The sequence below is a fragment of the Pelophylax lessonae genome, assembly GCF_965119305.1.
Source record: "Pelophylax lessonae genome assembly, chromosome: 1".
NCBI classification, from domain to species: Eukaryota; Metazoa; Chordata; class Amphibia; order Anura; family Ranidae; genus Pelophylax; species Pelophylax lessonae.
Window position 1 is genome coordinate 477,395,428 of NC_138768.1, and position 18,749 is coordinate 477,414,176.

The 18,749-nt window shown below is 46.9% G+C and overlaps 1 protein-coding gene across 1 annotated transcript in view; it reads left to right on the top strand.

Moving 5' to 3' along the window:
* The window catches only part of PIP5K1C (phosphatidylinositol-4-phosphate 5-kinase type 1 gamma), a 476,610-nt gene that overhangs the window by 264,383 nt on the left and 193,478 nt on the right, over positions 1-18,749 (top strand). The window lies entirely within an intron of this gene.

Genomic DNA, 18,749 nt, shown 5'->3' on the forward strand with positions numbered 1-18,749 from the left:
AGCCTGGGGCCTAGTGTGCAGGCCGCATGGGGGGCCGGGCGAGTGTGCGTTGTCCGCGGTGCTCAATGATCGTGCGGGGGGGGGGGGCCTTCCTGGGGTTCTTCTGAAGTGGATGGTGCGGATGGGCATTCGGGGGGTCCCCCAAAAGGGCCCCGAATACCGCGATTTTCGGGCGGGCCGCCATTTTGTTGTAGCCTCTGTCTGCTTCTATGGAGGCGGCCATCTTGGTACACCCATTATCGGCCATTTTGCAGGAGTGCCTAAAGGACAGTGAGTCTTGAGGGTGATCTCTCCCTCTGTGTGGGGGTCCGTTAGCACGTGCCTGACCTCCGGGGGCGCTGTAGCATTTAAAAAATTGTAATTTTTTCAGGTTCAGTATGGACCCTGCGGGCCATTTTTCCCACCTGACCCCCTCACGGAGGCCGCAGGGCCTTCCGGATCTCCACTGTCCGCCTATGCCTTTTCGGCAGTTCGGGACGCATTTGGGCCCAGGGGGTGGTGGTAGGTGCGCTAAAATGTTTCTCCACCTACCCCTGCCTCTTCTGATGTCTTGGAGTCTGAGTCTGGCTCAGGTGCCGCAGGCGTAGGCCTGACGTGGGCCTCCCTGCCGGGTCTGTTACCTCGCGCCCTGTCTCCTCGGAAGATGAGGATGACATTTCCACCTCCCCTGCCGCGACAGGAGTTGATGGACGGACCGGCTGTTTTCGGTGCGTGGCACCCTGCAATTTGGGGGTCACAGCGGCGGCTGCGCTTAAGGCGCAGGTGGCATCTCGCACTCGCATGCCACCCGGAGCTGCTCATTTTGTTGGCGGCTCATGTAGGAGTGGAACCATCTGAGACGTTCCCCTGGGGTGTCTAAGCGGCCATTAGCCGTTGCCCTTTTGGGTGAGTCTCTGGTACAGAGGACTGTTTCTGCCTTTGGTGGACGTACGGTCTCTAGCTGAATGGGACTACCGTTGCTCCGGTGGAGGAATCCCCGTCCTTTAAGGACTTAGGGGATAGGATGGCGCGGGCTGTGGCCTGCGCTCTGTGCTCCCTGGCGTAGCTGCACTGGGAACAGTGTTCATGTTTGCCCTTGCCACGCAGACTCTGCCTGATGGGCAGAGTCCCAACACCGCAATTTGGTGTGGGGCATGTCCCTCTTGCTCTGGGGGAGCTGTTGGACCAGCTGGCGCAGGGGCTGCATTTTGTGTGCGATGCCGCGCTGGTTGAGGCTCCTTTGTATAACACCTTGTCATTTTTGGTGGTGGTTGACCGGAGTCTACTTGACCGGAGGGTTGGTCTGCGGATCAAACTTCTAAGAAGGTCTCAATGGATCTCCCTTTTCAGGGGGATCGCCTGTTTGGCGCTGCCCTGGATGACACAGGCTGTCAGGGGTGAGGGCCTTTGTTGCAGTCGGGGTTCCTCCCTTTCGGCTCGCAAACAGTTTCTTCGTCCCTCGGGGACAGTCAATGTGGTGAAGTCCCTCCAGACTTCTATGTGGGTTCCGGACAACCCTGGTCTGGCGTACATGGGTTTGGTTTTTTCCAGACCTGCTGACAAGGCCTCAGAATTGCTTACATGCGCTCTGTGGGGCAGTTCAGGCTCTGGTTCAACAAGCTGGACCTACTGGTCTTTTGTTGGTTCCATGCAGATCACAAATTCAAGTTGGTATTGGTTCGCACGGTGGTTGCTTCTCTACATAAGGGGACTTCCTGGCCTCCATAGACATCAAGCTGCCTACCTTCATGTCCCGTTATGTTCTGGACAGCTACGGGTTCTCTGTTTTTTGCAGTGGGGAAGGATCTCTTAGTTTGTGGCGTTACCCTTTGGTCTCGCTTATGCTGCTAGGGTCTTCACGACGGTGTTGGTTCCGGTCCTGGCGCTGTTGCGACAGCGGGGCGTATCGGCCCTGGTTTCCTGGCCGCTCTGCTTCTCCGTTTGGAGTCCCCTACGGTGCTGACAACGTAGTTGGCTGTCACCGTGGGAACTCTGGTGGAGTTCAGGTGGGTTCTGAACCTTCAGAAATCATCCCTGGTCCTTTCCATGAGACTGGATTTTCTGAGTCTGACTTTGGACTTGTCCTCGGTCAGGGTGTTTCTCCCTCCGGGGTCAAAACTCTAGGCACTTTAGGCTGCGGTCGACTGTAGCTGTTCCGCACATGGTCTTCTCTTTGGACCTGCATGCGAGTTCTGGGACTGATGGTGTTGTTTTTCAAGACGGTCCCTTTCGCTCAATCCCTCTGGGGATCCCCCAGGAGGCACTCCTTCTCGAAGGCGACTGGAATCCAAACTCTGGACTTGCGGATCAGGCTGGGCCGGGTGCCCGGGGAGTCTTGCTCTGAAATCCTTCCTCCCCGTCTACTGGACAATTGTCACCACGGATGCAAGCTTGTCTGGGTGGGGAGGAGTCCTCGGCAGGTTTTCTGCTTCGGGAGTATGGTCCCTTGAGGATCCAGGTTACCGCTTATTGTCCTGGGGTTCACTAGTTCACTGGATTGGGCACCTGCAGCTGTCCGGTGCACTTTCAATTGACTACGCCGCGACCGTGGCTTGTGTCATTCACCATGGGGGCACCATAAGTGTCCTTGCTGCCTTAGAAGTGATGTTTCTTCGTTGGGCAGAGCGCCTTGTTCCGGCTCTATCCGCTGTTCCCTTTCCAGGGGGGAAACAACACAATTGGTAGGCGGTTTGCCTCAGTCGCTTGGCCCTGGATGCAGGGCAATGGTCCCTTCATCCGGAGTCGTTCCAGCAGTTGTGCCTTCGTTTGGGGGCACTTCGGACATGGGCCTGTTGGCATTGCATCTAAAGGATAGTGCAGAGGTCGTGGCCCGCTCCCGGGACCCTCTGGCGGGTGCAATGGTGGCCTCAGGGGTTCTGTCATGGGCAAGAACATTCGCTATTTTCAACATGTTCAATGCTGAGATGTTTGGCGTGGTCACCTATGCAAGGCTGACGCCGGCATGGTCGTACGAGAGTGCTCGCGGATGGGCCAAGGTCAGTGTCAGCTGCTGTCTGCCTTTCCTCCTCTCCTGTTGTTGCCAAGAATCCGCAGGATCGAGGCGGCAGGATTTCGGTCATTCTCGTGGCTCCGGACTTGCCTCGCCGAGCTTGGTACGCCTACCTGGTCAGGCTTGCCGCTGACGCTCCTTGGGTTTTCTTCTCTCCGGGGCTGATCTCCCGTCCGGGCTTTACGTTCGCCGGCTTGCTGGCTTGGCTGTTGTAAGCCAGGTGTCAAAGGACAGGGGGTTGTCTGCTATGGTGATTCCCACCCTGCGTAAAGTGTGAGAAGCGTCTTCTATGATGATTTTTTTCTTCATATGAGAAAGTTGCGTATTGCGTGGTGTGAGTCTTCTTGGGCTCCCCCTCGCTCTTGCTCAGTGGCCGGATCTTGGCTTCCTTCAAGGGGGGGATTGATCAAAAGTTGGCCTTGAGTACTGTCAAGGGTCAGGTTTCGGCTTTGATCATTTTTATTCCTCAAGCCGCTGGACGCCTGTTCCCTGGTGCGTAACTTTTTCCAGTGGGTGCGACACTTGGCTCTTCCGGTGCCACCTCCGTCGCCAACTGGGGACCTTGGTTGGTGCATTCGGTTCTTCCAGACCCTCCTTTGCGAGTATCGTGGGTATCCCCTACTTACCTTATTGTAGAAGGTGGCCTTGGTTGCTGTCACTCTGCACACGGGGTGTCAGCACTGGCGACATTGTCCTGTCATTCTCCCTATCTGTTCGTTCATGGGGCCAGGTAGTACTTCGTCCGGATCCGTCCTTCCCTCCAAAGGTGGTTTCTAGTGTTCACTTGCACGGGGCTATTGTGTTGCCATCCTGTGTCCTGAGCCCCCTCATCCTACAGAATGTGCGCTGCATACTCTGGATGGAGTTCGGCACTCGAGGGGTACTTGGCGACTACTGAGTCTTCCCGTAGTCAGGTTCGCTCTCTGTGCTCACGGATGGCCCAAGGACTGGGCTGCCTGTGTCTGCTGCGACTATTTCCAGGTGAATTGGACAGTCGGTGGTGCAGGCTTCTTTATTTATGGGTCAGGTCCTACCTTTCCCTGTTTCGGCGCTTTCTACTTGGGCGCCAAGTGCTTACTGGGCTTTTTGCCATACAGGCATCTGTGCTTCAGGTTGTAAGACGACTACCTGGTCGTTTGTTCACACCTTTGCTACGTTTTATGAGGTGGATGTGCTGGTATCTGCAGATGCCTCTTTTCGGCCGCAAGGTTTTTTGCTGGCTGCTGTTTGGAGGGCTTTTGGCCTTTTTGAGGGTGTTTACTGTTTGTTTTCAGGTGGGCCTCATCTTTTGTTCTGATGAGTCCTATGTTGCCTGGTTGGCTGTTTTTGGCCTTGGGGACTTGTTCTTTTCTGCTGTTCCCACCCCTCATTTTATGGCACTGCTTTGGGACATCCCTACTGATATGAATCAGAGAGAACTGCGTCTGTCAATGAACGATAGAGAAAACTGGATTTTTGACTTACCGTAAAATCCTTTTCTCTTAAGTTCATTGACGGACGCAGTACCCGCCCCTCTTTTTTGAGTTGGGTTGGTGTTACTTTCTGACACTGCTTTGATACAAAACTGACATCCTATGCAGGAAGAGAGAGGGACTGCCCATAGGCGTAGCCAGAACTTTTTCCTGCCTAGTGTCCTACTCCTGTAGGGGGCAGTATAACCCTACTGATATGATTCAGAGAGAACTGCGTCCGTCAATGAACTTAAGACAAAAGGATTTGACGGTAAGTCAAAAATCCAGTTTTTTCATAAATTTGGGCCAACATTTATACTACTATATATCTTTGGTAAAAGTATCCCAAATTAGTGGTTATTATTTAGTTTGTGTGAAAGTTATAGAGTCTACAAGCTATGGTGCCAATCATTGAAAATTGATCACACCTAATCACACCTGATGTACCGATGGCCTATCTCATTTCTTGAGGCCCTGAAATGGCAGGACAGTATAAATACCCCCCAAATTACCCCTTTTTGGAAAGTAGACATTCCAGGGTATTTAGTAAGAGGCATGGTAAGTTTTTTGAAGTTGTAATTTTTTACCACAATTCTTGGGAAAATGAAGAAATAATTTATTTTTATTTTGTTTTACAAAGTTTTACAAGTTATTTCTCACACACAGTATATGCATACTTGCAATTACAACCCAACATACATTCCGCTACTCCTTCTGAGTATGGCGATACCACATATGTGGGACTTTGTAACAACATAGCCAAATACAGAGGCCCAACATGCAAGGAGCACCGTCAGGCGCTCTAGGAACATAAATTACACATATAATTTCATTACAACCTATCACAATTTGAAGGCCCTGGAACACCGGGACAAGGGAATTACCCACAAAATGACCCCATTTTGGAAAGCAAACACCCCAATGTATATTCTATGAGGCACAATGAATCTTTTGAACATGTCATTTTTTTCCACAAGTTTTTGGAAAACATGGAAAGAAAATGAAAACGCATTTTTTTTTTTACACAAAGTTGTCAATTTATCAGATATTTCTAACACATAGCATGTACATAGCAAAAATTACACCCCAAATTACATTCTGCTACTCCTCCTGAGTATGGCGATACCGCATATGTGAGACTTTGTCACAGCCTGGCCACATACAGAGACCCAACATTCAAGGAGCACCGTCAGGTGTTCTAGGAGCATAAATTACACATATAATTTCATTACAACCAATCACACTTTTGAAGGCCCTGGAGCACCAGCACAATGGAAACCCCCATAAAATGACCCCATTTTGGAAAGCAAGCACTCCAACACATCTAGGAGGCATGGGCTGCAGATAGGTACTCAGGTACTTTGATGGGCTGCAGACCGGTACTCAGGTACACTGATCGGCTTCAGAAAGGTACTTGGGTACTCTGATGAGCTTCAGAGAGGTACTTGGGTATTCTGATGGGCTAGAGACAGGTACTCGGGTAATCTGATGGGCTGCAGATAGGTACTCTGGCAATCTGGGCTGGAAACAGGTACTAGGGTACTCTGGGCTGGAGACAGGTACTCAGGTACTCTGGGCTGGAGACAGGTACTCGGGTACTCTGGGCTGGAGACAGATACTTGGGTACTCTGATGGGCTACAGAGAGGTACTTGGGTATTATTATGGGCTGCAGAGAGGTATTTGGGTACTCTGATGGGCAGAATACAGGTACTCAGGTACTCTATTGGGCTGCAGATAGGTACTCAGATACCCTGATGGGCTGGAGAAAGGTACTTAGGTATTCTCATGGGCTGCAGATAGGTACTCTGACGGGGTGGAGACAGGTACTCGGGTACTCTGATAACAGGTACTTGGGTACTCTGATGGGCTGGTGACAGGTACTTGGGTACGCTGATGACATTTTCTTGAGTACTCTGATGGGCTGCAGAGAGGTACTCGGGTACTCTGGGCTGGAGACAGGTACTCGGGTACTCTGATGGGATACAGAGAGGTACTTGGGTACTCAGATGGGCTGAAGACAGATACTCGGGTACTCTGATGGGCTGGTGACAGGTACTGGGGTACTCTGATGACAGGTACTCGGGTACTCTGATGACAGGCATTTGGGTACTCCGTTGACAGGTACTAGGGTACTCTAATGGCAGGTACTCGGGTACTCTAATGACAGGTACTCAAAGTACCTGAGTACCTGTCATCAGAGTACCCAAGTACTTGTCATCAGAGTACCCAAGTACCTGTCACCAGCCCATCAGAATACCTGAGTACCTGTCATCAAAGTACCCAAGTACCTGTCACCAGCCCATCAGAGTACCCGAGTACCTGTCACCAGCCCATCAGAGTACGCGAGTACCTGTCATCAGAGTACCTGATGGGCTGGTGACAGGTACTCGTGTACTGTGATGGGCTAGTGACAGGTACTTTGATGGGCTGGTGACAGGTACTTTGATGGGCTGGTGACAGGTACTTTGATGGGCTAGTGACAGGTACTTTGATGGGCTGGTGACAGGTACTTTGATGGGCTAGTGACAGGTACTCTTTATTGGGGGGACAATCAGTGTGTTTTGGGGTGCACTGTGATCGGTAACTAGCTGTTACCGCAATCTCCTCCTCACACAGGATCAGTGTGTGAGGGGGAGAACACGGTAACAGCTAGTTACCGTTGTCTCTGTTGACATTCTGTGACCAGCTGTGATTGGACACAGCCAGTCACGTGGTAAAGAGCCAATTTCATTGGCTCTTTACCCTGATCAGGGATGGACTGTGTCAGAGTGACACTCTCCATCCCCGATCGCCGCTCTGCGCGCCCCTGGGGACGCGCGCGAGCGGCGTGCACGGGGGAAGTGCATGTGGCCGGTCACATGGTAAAGAGCCATTTTTTTAAAGGCTCTTTACACCGATCGGGGATGGGCTGTGTCCCAACGGACACACCGCATCCCCGATCGTGGGGCTGTGCGCCCCCGGGCGGGCAGGAGAGCAGCCATGCTACACTTAAATGAAATTTTTAGCATTTTGTTCACACAAGTAGAGATTTCTTTTGGTGGTATTTATTCACCACTTTCTATTTCAAAAGAAATCCAATAAAATCAAATTTCATCATGAATTTAGACCAGAGTGTATTCTGCTACATGTCTTTGGTAAAAAAAAAATCCTAATAAGTGTATGATAATAGGTTTGTGTGAAAGTTATAGAGTCTACATGCTAGGCTACGTATCATTGAAAATTTATCAAACCTGATGTACTAACTACCTATCTCATTTCTAGAGGCCCTACAATGTCAGGACAGTACAAATACCCCCCAAATTACCCATTTTTGTAAATATGACAGTCCAAGGTATTTAGTAAGAAGCATAGTGAGTTTTTTTAAGTTGCAATTTTTTGCCCACAATAGTTTGGGTAATGAGAATTGTTTTTTTTTTTTTTTTTTTCCCCACAAAATTGTCATATTAACAAGTTACTTCTTACACATGGCATAGATAAACTTGCAATTACACCCCAAAATCTATTCTGCTACTCCTCCTGAATATGGCAATACCACATGTGTGAGATTTTTCCACAGCCTGGCCACATACAGAGACCCAACATCCAAGTAGCACCGTCAGGCGTTCTAAAGGCACAAATTACACATTTCATTTCCTGAGTACCTATCACATTTTTGAAGGCCCTGGAGCATCAGAAGAATGTAATTGCACACAAAATGACCCCATTTTGGAAAGCAAACAGCCCAACGTATAATTTTTGAGGCATAATGAGTCTTTTGAACATGTCATTTTTTTCCACAAGTTTTTGGAAAATGTGGAAAGAAAATGAAAACGTATTTTTTAACACAAAGTTGTCATTTTTAAAAATATTTCTAACACATAGCATGTACATACCAAGAATGACACCCTAAAATACATTCTACTACTCCTCCTGAGTATGGCGATACCACATGTGTGAGACTTTTCCACAGCCTGGCCACATACATAGGCCCAACATCCAAGTAGCACCTATAGACTTCTAACACATAGCATGTACATATCAAGAATTACACCCCAAAATACATTCTGCTGAGCAAATGGTAAAAAATGTATGATTACCTGTGGTTTTAGCATGCAAGAATACTGTCCCAGCAACAGGAAAAATGAGAATCACCAGGTATAAACTCCACCACCCTTGAAATCCCTAAGGGCGTGAAAATGTGACACTAATAGTGTATTAATTAATTCAAATACATTACGGTGTATGACCGGTGAGCCAGGCAACTGAAGCAATTTAGGGATGCAAAAACAGAGGAAGTTGCAGAAATAGGCTCAAACACTGGTATAGAAAATTTTAAATGGTACTTTATTGAGAACAATAGACCCAGCAAGGTGCAAAATAGAGTAAAACATTACAGACATCCAATTAAGAAAGCTCATGGACCCAAGGCCAACCAATGAATACAAATTATCCTATCTCATATGAAATGCTGCTGTTACCTCAAAGGCTCCACCCACCACCCAGACCCACAGCAACCAAGGTCAGCTGGACCCCCCAATAAGTTGAAGACCGAAGATTGTCCCGTGAGGAGTCTTGATTGAAGATTCACAAAAAGTGGCGAAAAAAATAAAAATCATTCAGGGGACTGAGGTAGTCCTGACCACCAAAGACACTGAGGCTCCAATTCGTTTGAAATGTAATCCCAAAGCTGTGGTCCTGCCAATGGGATCAAATGGTTAGGGATCTCACTGTCTCAACACACGGACCAGGGACTGAGGAATATTGATGTGTATGTAATCCTCAAATGGCATCTGTTCAAACAATGGAAATGACACAGAGGCAGGAGAGACAGCAGAGGCAGATCTTCAAGCAGAAGCTCATGGCAAGCAAGCACAGCGGGGAATAAACCTCTCTAACTCGACTCATCCCTGGGTCTAGTACATATAGTGTGCAGCATTCCACCTGGGTATAGAGGGGTATGTAGCAGTGTCCATGAAATGTGCTTGATGTGGAAACTGGTAACCCTGTGCACACGTGCTGGGTGGAGATTTACTGTCCCTTCCGACCAAGCAGGGTAATGAGGAGGAGGTTACATAACAGATGCAGGCAGAGCAAAGCGAATAGGGCATTAAACCACTTGCCGACCAGTCACATTGACTGTACTGTGGCAAAGTGGCTCGTTATCGTCTGGCGACGTAAACCTACGTCACCAGACATTGCCCTCTCTCTGCCCTCAGCTCCCACTGTATTCAGTTACAGCGGGAGTCGGGCCAGGGGAGGAGCGGCGGTGATCACCACCGCTCTTCCCCGATCCTCGGGGATCTAGTGTGGAAATCCGCCCGCTTGTGTAAACAAAGAGGGCGGATCTCCTAAGTGACAGGGAGGGTCAGATTGCAGGGTTCAGCATAGCTGAACCTGCGATCTGTCCCTGTGTCACTCAGTCACCTCCCCCCACACACGTTAGTAAGCACCAGGCATACATTAACCCCTCCCTCTCCAATAAAAATTAACCCCTTCCCTGCCAGTGTCATTTTTACAGTAACAGTGCATATGTATAGCACTGATTACTGTAGTAATGTCACTGGTACCCCCAAAAGTGTTAAAAATGTCAGTCAAGGGTCTGATCTGTCCGCCGCAATGTCGCAGTCCCGCAAAAAAAATCGCAGATCGCCGCCATTACTCGTTAAAAAAAAAAACACCAAAAATGACAGAAATCTTTCCCTTAGTTAGTAAACGCAATAACTTTTGCGCAAACCAATCAAAATACGCTTATTGCGATTTTTTTACCAAAAATATGTAGCAGAAAACAAATTGGCCTAAAATGATAAAAAGTTTTGATTTTTACATTTTTTTGGGGGGGAATTTCATATAAAAAAATGTGAAAAATATTGTTATTTTTTCGAAATTGTCGCTCTGTTTTTGTTTATAGCGCAAAAAGTAAAAATCGCACAGGTGATCAAATACCACCAAAAGAAAGCTCTATTTGTGGGAAAAAAAGGACACATTTTATTTGGGTACAGCGTTGCACGACCGCGCAATTGTCCGTTAAAATAACGCAGTGCAGAATCGCAAAATATGGCCTGGTCAGGAATGGGGTAAAACCTTCCGGTCATAAAGTGGTTAAAAATACGCTCATTGAGAATTTTTTTGTCAAAGACATGTAGCTAAATACATTTTGGCCTAAATATATGACAAAAATTTAATATATTGGATATTTTTTGACTGTCAATGTAGAAAAATATTGTTACTCTTTCAAAATTGTCGCTTTTTTCAATTAATATCGCAAAAAATACAAATCGCACAGGTGATCAAATACCACCAAAAGAAAGCTCTGTTTATGGGAAAAAAAGGACGTAAATTTCGTTTAGGTACGGCGTTGTATGACCGCGAAATTGTCAGTTAAAGTCGCACAGTGCCGAATCGCAAAAAGTGGCCTGGACGTAAGACAGCAAAATCCTCCGGTGGTAAAGTGGTTAAAGCATATGAAGCACATTAGCGGCAATTGCATATGGGCTGCAGCATGTCTCGGAAGAACTCACGTGTGGAGCTTGGTTAAGTCCATATGTCCCAGAGTTGTAGAGGACCAGGGTGCAGGTGGTGAGGTAAGACCTGAGGACAGGGGTAGAGGCTTCTCCCACCCAAATCTCTTTGAAGCCTCCGATGAGTCTCCAGACCCTAATCCGGGAAAACCCAGAGAAAAAAGTTTTCTCCACTCGGAAATTCTATTCTGGAGACCCTCACATATGTGAGACCCCTGTGCTGTCTTGAATCTCACTAATACAGTGGCAGGGCAAACAATCAGTTCAGGAGGCAGGCAAAAAGCATGGTCATTTACCAGGCCAAGGTCAATTCACATGTAAGGCAGAAACATGGTTGGCAGAGGCATAGCAGAAATAGCAGATAGTGGAAACTGGAAAAATGTCTTTACTTCACTAATAGTGTAGTGAAGTGTGATAAATTCGATAGCACTCTCCAATACAGAGGCCTGGCTGGGAGGGACATTGGGGACAGTAGTATCGGGTGTCACAGCGAATTCCTCTACATGAACATACACAGCATTTTTTTGGGGGTTTGCGGCCTGTGTGGGTAGGAGGGAGGATATCGGGAAATTGCCTTTCATGAAGTCTGGCTAATGTATCGGAGCAAATTTGTTGAGGGGCATGGCCATGGGGATAGAGAAGGGCTGTGATAACGTCCTCTTGAAACTTTAGATAGATGAGGGATCTTTGGGTGCACTTGGAAAAAATAACATATGATTTGAACACGGCTAGTTGAACAAAATAAATGGCGACTTTCTTATACTGAAAAAGTGTCTTTCTTATACAAATCTCCTTGTGGCCAAGTATGGCTGCATCAGCTGGTTGTTTAACCCCCCCCCCCTTTCCATGAATGGGTTATATTCATGCATACATTTTGGCTTCTGGATGGGACCTCATCTTGTCTGAAGTTTCACCAAGGTGTCTTCATGGAGTGTGGAAAGGATGTAGACGTCCCTTTTATCTCTCCCCTTTAGGGCTAGTACCTCTTCATTCTGCTTACTGGCTTTTTCCCCCTGATTTCGTTTCTTGGTAACCATTCTCTGTGGGAAGCCCTTGCGATTGGACCAAGCTATCCCACAGGCTACAGTCTTTTTTTAGGTAGAGATGGCGGAAAAGTGGAGACTTGTGTAGAAATTGTCTACATATAGGTGGTAACCCTTGCCAAACAGTGGTTCTATCAGCTGCCAGACGATTTTGCCACTTGTCCCCATATAGGTAAGGCATGCAGGGGTAGTTAGCTGGCTGTCCTTTCCCTCATAAATTTTGACATCAGATGTGTAACCTGTGGCCCTAACGCATGCCTGGTTAAAATTTTACCCCATATTTGGCCCGTTTACTGGGGAGGTATTGCTTAATATCATGTCTTCCGGTGAAGTGGACTAGGGATTCATCTACACAAATGTTTATATCGGGGTAAAAGTTTGCTTGAAGCTGGCGCAAAAAATAGATTTTTAAATTTTAACAACAATGCCCAGTGTCTCCCTCAAAATCATCCCGATCATGATCAAGTATTCAAAATCCGGCCCCTAATCATTTTTTATCATTTTGTAACGGGTTCTAGGCATCAAAGAGGAGTAGACTGGCATAAGATGGATAAGTTGGGTAGACCAGTAGGAATGGAGTTCATTTTTTTTTTGTCAGCCCCATGTTGAGGGTTAGTCCAAGGAAATTTTTAAATTATTCCACGGTGAGGGGTTTCCAAACAAAAGGGCAGGCATAGGAAGAATCAGGATTGCTGGCAATATGTTGGCTGACGTACAGATTACACTGCTCCACGATGTAGTTCAGCAGATCATCCGTGAAAAATAAATTAATAAAATAAAGTTGGGGTTTCATTATCTGATTATATTTGAGGGCCTGGTTGTGCTGTAAAAGGTTCTGCCAAAGTATCGGGCAGCCATGTAGGGTATAATAATACATCTGGGATGCTAGTATGAGCCCTTCCTCGTTCCTGGGACAGATATGTCAGATGTGTGACAGATGTTGATCACTGGGATGGTGCAGATCACGGACAGATGTGGCAGATCACGGACAGATATGGCAGATCACGGACAGATATGGCAGATGTTGACTGGGACAGATGTGGCACATGACGGATAGATGTGGCAGATGTTCACTGGGACAGATGTGGCACATCACAGACAGATGTGGCAGATTATGTGCCCCAGATGATCACGGACAGATGTGGCAGATGATTACAGACAGGTGTAGCAGATGATCACGGACAGATGTGCCAGATGATCACAGACAGATGTGCCAGATGATCACAGACAGATGTGCCAGATGATCACGGACAGATGCGTCAGATGTTCACTGTAACATTATATTTACTGGGACAGATGTGTGACAGGTGTTTTCACTGTGTTGGGGATGCTGTTTTGGGGACACTAGCTGGGTGATCAGTGTGTAAAAAGCAGTAACTAGCTCAAATTGCACTAATCCCCTGGTAGCAGCACAGATTGACTCTTCTTCCCCTCACTGACAGGCTCTGTGTGAGAAGAGCAGAGCCGATCGTTGTTACAACGGCTTTGTTGACATCACATGATGGCTGTGATAGGACACAGCCATCATGTGATCAGAAGGGCAATCACAGAACCTCTTCGGAAACTTCCACTCAGGAGGAAGCTCTCACCTGGCCATTTATATGCATTGGCCGGGTGGGAGGAGGTTAACCACTTCTGGACCGGAAGGATTTACCCCCTTAATGACCAGGCCATATTTTGCGATTCGGCACTGCGTTACGTTAATAAAATCGATGTCCTTTTTTTCCCACAAATAGAGCTTTCTTTTGGTGATATTTGATCACCTGTGCAATTTTTATTTTTTTGCTCTATAAACAAAAAAAGCGACAATTCTGAAAAAAAACAATATTTTTCACATTCTGCTATATAACATTCCCAAAAAAAAAAAAAAAAAGTAAAAATCAAAATTTCTTAACATTTTAGGCCAATTTGTTTTCTGCTACATATTTTTGGTAAAAAAAAAAAATCTTAATAAGTGTATTTTGATTGGTTTGCGCAAAAGTTATTGCGTCTACTAACTACGGGAAAGATTTCTGTCATTTTTATTGGTTTTTTTTTTTTTTTTTAACTAGTAATGGCGGCGATCTGCGATTTTTTTGCGGGACTGCAACATTGCGGCGGACAGATCGGACCCCTGACTGACATTTTTGACACTTTTGGGGGGACCAGTGACATTACTACAGTAATCAAAAGCCACAAGTTTTTGGAAAATGTGGAAAGAAAATGAAAACGCATTTTTTTTTTTACACAAAGTTGTCCATTTATAAGATATTTCTAACACATAGCATGTACATAGCACTAATTACAACTCAAAATACATTCTGCTACTCCTCCTGAGTATGGCAATAACATGTGTCAGACTTTTACACAGCCTGGCCACATACAGAGGTCCAACATGCAGGGAGCACTGTCAGGTGTGCTAGGGACAACTAATTTCCTGACTACCTATTACACTTTTGTGAGGCACTGTAGGGCACTGATAGCACTGTAGGAGCACTGATGAGCACTGTAGTGGCACTGATGAGCACTGTAGTGGCACTGATGAGCACTGTGATGGGACTGATGCGGCAAGGATGAGAATTGTGATGGCACTGATGTGGCACGGATGAACACTGTGATGGCACGGATGAGCACTGTGATGGCACTGATGTGGAACTGATGAGCACTGATGTGGCCCGGATGAGCACTGTGATGGCACTGATGAGCACTGTGATGGCACTGATGTGGCACAGATGAGCACTGTGATGGCACTGATAAGCACTGTGATGGCACTGGTGGGCACTTTAATGGCACTGATGAGCACTGTAATGGCACTGCTGTGGCACTGATGAGCACTGTTGTGGTGGCTCTGATGGGCAATGTGATGGCACTGATGTGGCATAGATGAGCACTGTGATGGCCCTTATGTGGCACTGTGATGGCGCGGATGAGCACTGTGATGGCACTGATGTGGCACGGATGGGCACAGATGTTGTACGGATGGGCACTGATGTGGCATGGATGATCACTGATTTGGTATTGATGGGCACTGTGATGGCATTGATTTGGCACTGATGGGCTTTGATTTGGCACTGATGAGCGTTGTGATGGTTCTGATGGGCACTGTGATGGCTCTGATGAGCGCTGTGATGCAGCCATCTGATGCAGCTGCACTGTCTCCTTCCTCTCCTCACACGCTGTATCGTTTGGTGGGAGGAGAGAGTCTAACCGAACATGACGTTGGTTTGTTGACAAAGTGATCTCTCCATCATTGGATGGAGCGATCATGTGGTAAAGGGCCGCTGTGATTAGCCCTTTACCCCGATCAGAGATGCACTGGGTCCCGAGGACCAAGTCATCACGAACACTCCTGGCTGAGCAAGCATGGGAGGACATCAATAGACACCCTCCCAGAACTAGCCGACCACACTGTAGCCGTCATTCGGGGGCCAGCAACCTGTAGATCACAATCTACCAGTAGATCACAGCCAGGTTGACTGGTAGATCATAGTCTGGTGTTGGTTACCTGCCACTCCAGAGCATCAGCAGAGAGATTACTTGAAAAGTTGGAGTTGTAGTAAGGAGCATGAGCCTCATATCCCGATGCCTCTTCTGTAGTGCTGGCTCCTATCCTATGCGGAGTGATACCACCTACACTCCACCTCTTATCCCAGCTAGCGGTCTCCAGAGTGGTGCCAGCGGCAGGAAAAAAGAGATCTTCAGGTCAGTGTGCAGCAAAACACTGGGCATAATAGCATAGGGCTGCTTTGACACTGATGTACTGCGGTATACCCAGTTACCCATAATAGCATAGGGCTGCTCCTCTGAAAGTGATCCCAATGTGTGTTGATAGGGGGTGAGGAGGGGATATGTTGCCTCTTCACCACCTGATTTAAACCCATGATAGCCGTGCAATGGACGCAATTGCGACACGGTAGTGCGGCAATTAGAGGTTGTGAGGAGATGACACTGTGCCTGGGGATTAAATGGTGCGTGCAATTTCAAGAAGTAGTCCCACTCCAGACTGCATTTTTAAAGGCATGGCAGCCCATTTTAATTTAAAGGAACGTAAAGTTCACAAAAAAACAGCAATTTTCCCTCTCAGGGGGTTCCACCATTACTGTAACTTGCTACTTCAGCCTCCTGGCTTACTTGCTTGCCACATGACTGCTTCAGGCCTCACGCCTAGGGCTTAGGTCTGCTCCTCAGACCAACACCAATGTACCCCTTCAGTCAAGTTTTCTTGTAGCCTACTTGGGATCAGCTTCGCGCTGCGCTGTCACTGACTACATCTGCCTCCTGCAGACCTGTATGCTCTGGCTGCCACCTGCAGCCTCTGACTCCTAGAGAGGATGGGAGCCCTCCTGATTCCTATGCACCGACCTTCTGTCTGTTAGACGGGTGTAGCTGTCTCCAACTGGCAGCCCTGACCTCTAAGCTCAGGCCTAAAACAAACCCAGCCCACACCTGTGCAATCAGCATGCCTGCCTCACTAATAAACACAGTAACAAGGGCTTGCCTCTCTACACCATTGATCTATGACTTCTCCTGTGTTGTTCTGGTAGATCTCCACCTCTTATTTCAATACATTTGTGAACTTTTTTAAGAGTGGTCACTATTCTACACTGAACAAAATTGTACACACAACACTTTTGTTTTTGCCCCCATTTTTCATGAGCTGAACTCAAAGATCTAAGACTTTTTCTATGTACACAAAAGGCCTATTTCTCTCAAATTTTGTTCAAAAATCTGTCTAAGGCTTCTTTCACATGGAGCGGACCATATTGCAATCCGCTCCGGCACTTTTTTTTTTTTTTTTCACGGACACGGATGACACTTGTGTCATCCGCTCCATATGTCCGCATATCATCCCATCCGTTTGCGGATGATATATGGACATAATGTATGTCTATGGGGATTGCGGATGTCAGCGGATGACACCGCTGACATCTGATTTTGCATCCTTTCCGTTTTTTAAACGGAAGAAAAAATAGGGTTCTGTTCCGTTCCAAAAAACGGAACAGAACTGAAAGGACACAAATTGGATGTCAGCGGATGGTCATCCACTGACATCCGCAATCCCATCTTTATTCAATAATTTTGCTTGTATATTTTCATGTAATTCTGAAATCAACCCTTTTAAAGATGTAACCTCTATCAATTTTTTCAACAGGGGGATTCTACCCCAAACGAATCCACCTTCCTTAAATTGTGTTGCCAGAGCATGTCGCAATTGCAGATACATATGAAAGTCTCTATTTGACCGCCCAAATTCTTCTTTCAATTCCTGAAAAGGCTTCAATATCCCTACTTTGTATAACTGCCATATTAGTCACTCCTTTCTGTTTCCAAGTATTGTAAGTTCCTATTTTCTTAAGTTCAATTAAATTATTATTATCCCAGATGGGTGTTTAATCTGTAAGGGCCTTAGGCTGGCCACAATAACGGGCCACTGTAAAATGTGCAGTTTTATCACACAGCACAATTGAAGGAGTGTGCATTTGGCATGCTGACTGCAGGAATGTCAACCAGAGCTGTTGCCCATGAATTGAATGTTCATTTCTCTACCATAAGCCGTCTCCAAAGGCGTTTCAGAGAATTTGGCAGTACATCCATCCGGCCTCACAACCGCAGACCACGAGCAACCACACCAGCCAGATGCAGATTGGGAAGATAAAGAAGAGGGTGGACAACATGGGTTTGGCTGCTCATGCATTCTTTGCAAACCTTAATGAGATGGGAAAGGTGTGTTCATTGGTGGGCGTCCTGAGAAGGGGCTCATGGCAGGTGTAGTGTCATGGTAATGATGGCTGGGCAGTGATTTAGTAAAAGAGCCACTAGGGGTATTAAAACCCAATCCTCAGGGCTGAAATCTAGGAAATGGGTGTTGCTCTTTGCAAGCGGCACCTTTGAACATAATATATGCATATACAGTGCATCCCGGAAACTATTCACAGCGCTTTACTTTTTCCACATTTTGTTATGTTACAGCCTTATTCCAAAATTGATTAAATTCGTTAATTTCAATGTAAAATAAGACGTTTGAAATCTTTGCAAATTGATTAAAAATAAAACACAAAAAAAAAAATCACATTACACAAGTATTCAGTCTTTAGCTCTATCAGGTTGCATGAGGAGCATCGGTGCACAGCCATTTTCAGAACTCTCTAGAAATGTTCAATTGGGTTCAAGTCTGGACTCTGGCTGAGCCACTAGGGACATTCACAGCATTGTCCCGTAGCCTTTCCTTTGTTATCTTAGCTGTGTGCTTAGGGTCTTTCTCCTGTTGGAAGATGAATCTTTGTCTCAGTTTGAGGCCCAGAGTGCTCTGGAGCACATTTTTTCATCAAGAATGTGTCTGTATATAGCTGCATTCATCTTTCCCTCGATCCTGACTAGTCTCCCAGTTACTGCTGCTAAAAAACATACCCACAGCATGATGCTGCCACCACCATGCTTCACTGTAAGGATGGTACTGGCCAGGTGATGAGCAGTGTCTGGTTTCCTCCAGACATGACGCTTGCCATTCAGGCCAAAGAGTTCAATCTTTGTTTCATCAGACCAAAGAATTTAGTTTCTCATGGCCTAAGAGTCCTTCAGGTGCCTTTTAGGAAACTCCACATGGGCTGTCATGTTCCTTTTACTGAGGAGTGGCTTCCATCTGGCGACTCTACCATACAGGCCTGATTGGTGGAGTGCTGCAGAGATGGTTGTTCTTCTGGAAGGTTCTCCTCTCTTCACAGAGAAATGCTGGAGCTCTGTCACAATGACCATCGGGTTCTTTGTCATCTCCCTGACTAAGGCTCTTCT